Source organism: Marmota marmota, unplaced genomic scaffold (genome assembly GCF_001458135.2).
Source record: "Marmota marmota marmota unplaced genomic scaffold, marMar, whole genome shotgun sequence".
In the NCBI taxonomy this organism is placed as follows: domain Eukaryota; kingdom Metazoa; phylum Chordata; class Mammalia; order Rodentia; family Sciuridae; genus Marmota; species Marmota marmota.
In genome coordinates, this window is record NW_026000164.1 from 11,082,085 (window position 1) to 11,085,145 (window position 3,061).

Sequence of the window (3,061 nt, forward strand, 5' to 3'; positions counted from 1 at the left end):
ATGGTGTGTTGTGTTGTTTTTTTTTTTTTTTGGTTTGTTTTGGGAGGGGGAGGGGGGAGGATGGGAAAGGCAGTGGAGCACAACAGACACTAGTATGGCAATATGTAAATCAACGGATGTGTAACTGATGTGATTCTGCAATCTGTGTATGGGGTGAAGGTGGGAGTTCATAACCCACTTGAATCAAAGTGTGGAATATGATATGTCAAGAAATTTGTAATGTTTTGAACAACCCACAATAAAAAATTAAAAAAAAATAAATAAATAAAATAAATAAAAGACACATATTGTCCAGGTGGCACACACCTGTAGTCCCAGGTACTCAGGAGGCCTAGGAATTTGAGGCCAGCCTGGGCAACATAGCAACACCCCTTCACAAAATAAATAAGCAAAAGATGATAGCAGCTTTGGACGGATAAACAAGGAGAAGTAAATAAACCTCGGTATATGAGATAAGCTAGGCTGGTAACTGCCCAGTTGCAGGATCAAACCCTTTGCAGGAGACTTGGGTGGTGCCCACACCCCAACACACTGAAACTGGTGGGGATGGCCCATGCCTCAGCTAGCAACTGAATTGGGACAATGTAAGTGTATTTTTACTGGGGACAACTGGCTGCATCCTTCCAAAAGACCCTGCACTCCCTCCCCCGGGGTTTCTTCATGCTTTGTACTCAAATCCCAGCAGCATCTCCCTGATTAATCCTCTTTGTCCAGATACACAGAGCTGGCTGCTTCCATTACATTAAAAAAAAAAAAAAAATTTTTTTTTTTTTTTTAGTCGTACGTTAATGGACCTTTATTCATATGTGGTGCTCAGAATCAAACCCAGTCCCTCACACACGCTAGGCAAGCGCTCTCCCACTGAGTCAGAGCCCCAGCCCCATTACATTTTTTGAGTGTATGTGCCAGGGATTGAACCCAGGGGTGCTTAATTACCGAGCCACATCCCCAGTCCTATTTTATATTTTATTTAGACACAAGGTCTCACTCAAGTACTTAGGGCCTTGCTAAATTAATGAGGCTGGCTTTGAACTCATGATCCTCCTGCCTCAGCCTCCCAAGTGCTGGGATTACAGATGTGCACCACTGTGCCCGCTCACTTCCATTAGATTTTGCTGCAAATCAACTTTGCTTCCAGCCTGCGGAACTGGAACCAGCTCAAACAATTAGTCTTGACCACGCCATCCTCTCATCCACAAGATCCCATCTACAAGTGCCTCACCTCCCTGAACTGGGAGTCACTGCCAGGCTCCTGACAGGGCACATGCACTCTACAAAGGAGATCAGAATAGCACTGCAGCCTCCTGCCTCTAGAGAGTGATTGACAGCCCGGCCCCCTGGCGCATGCCTGTGACCCCAGAGGCTCTGGAGGCTGAGGCAGATGTATGGAGAGTTGAAAGCCAGCCTCAGCAAAAGCGAGGTACTAAGCAACTCAGTGAGTCCCTGTCTCTAAATAAAATACAAAAAAGGGCTGGGGATGCGTCTCAGTGGTCGAGTGCCCCTGCATTCAATCCCTGGTGCCCCAAAAAAGAGTGATCCACAAGCCGGAGCAGTTTTGTCACTTTTTCCCAATTCAAACCCATAGTGGCCTCTGTGTGGCTGGGGAAGAGCCCCTCAGATGCTTTTGCACTGTTGTGGAAAGTGGAGGACAGGACTTGAGACAAAAGAGAGAGGCTCCTACTGCCCTGGAAGACCTGCAGAGCCAAGGATAGGGAGGACAGTGACACTGGAGGTGGGAGCCTGGCCATCTGTGCAGGCAAATGTCTTGAGGGCGGTTCTGGGGATGAAGCCAGTGGCACTCTACTGCTGAGTTACAGCCCCAGCCCTCTTTAATTTTTTTTTTTTTTTTTGAGACAGGATTCCCCTAAATTGCCCAGGCTGGCCTCAAACTTGTGATCCTCCCTTCTCAGCCTCTAGAGTTGCTGAGATTATAAGTGTGCACCACTATGACCAATTCCTTTTCAAATATTAAAAAAACTGGTTTGTTCTGAAGATTTTTCAAATTTTCCCTGATCCAAATGTCATTTGGGCTTGATGTGGTTCAATCTCAAGTACCATGGAGACACACACAAACACAGCATTAGCTGGGCATGATCATGCACAACTGTAATCCCAGTGACTAGGGAGACTGAGCAGGAGGATTGCAAGTTGGAAGCCAGCCAAGGCAGTTTTGTGAGCGCTCATCTCAAAAAAATAAATAAATAAAAGTTAGAAGAGTGAAAAGAGCATTCACGGTGGTGCATTCCTACAGTCCCAACTACTCAGCGGCCAAGGCAGGAGGATTTGCAAGTTCAAGGCCAGCCTCAGCAATTCAGTGAGACCTGTCTAAAAATAAAATTTTAAAAAATAAGGAAAAAATTTAAAAGCCTTAAAGGATTGGGGATGTGGCTCAGTGGCAGGGCACCTGCCTTGCAGCATGTGCAGGGACTTGGGTTTGTTCTGAGTACCACAACACACACACACACACACACACACACACAATGTATCACCATTTCAAACCTACCAGATGATCAAAAATTGTTCAATTTTTAATTGAGATATTATTTACCTCACATACTATAAAATTTACTCTTTTTTTATCTTTTTTTTTTTTCAGTTTTTAGTTTTTTAGATGTTGTTAGACCTTTATTTATAGGTAGTGCTGAGAATCGAACCCAGTGCCTCACACATACCAGGCAAGTGCACTACCGCTGAGCCCCAGGTCCAGCCCCCAAATTTACTCTTTTAAGATATACAATTTGGGGCTGGGCTTGGGGCTCAGTGGCAGAGTGCTGGCCTAGCATGCATGAGGCACTGGGTTCGATCCTTAGTACCACATAAAAATAAATAAAATAAAGGCATTCTGTCCATCTATAATTACAAACAAAATTTTTTTACAAAGATATACAATTTGGGCTGGGGATGTGGCTCAAGCGGTAGCGCGCTCGCCTGGCATGCGTGCAGCCCGGGTTCGATCCTCAGCACCACATACAAGCAAGGATGTTGTGTCTACCGAAAACTGGAAAATAAATATTTAAAAAAAAAAAAAAAAACAAAGATGTACAATTTGGTGGGCTTTATT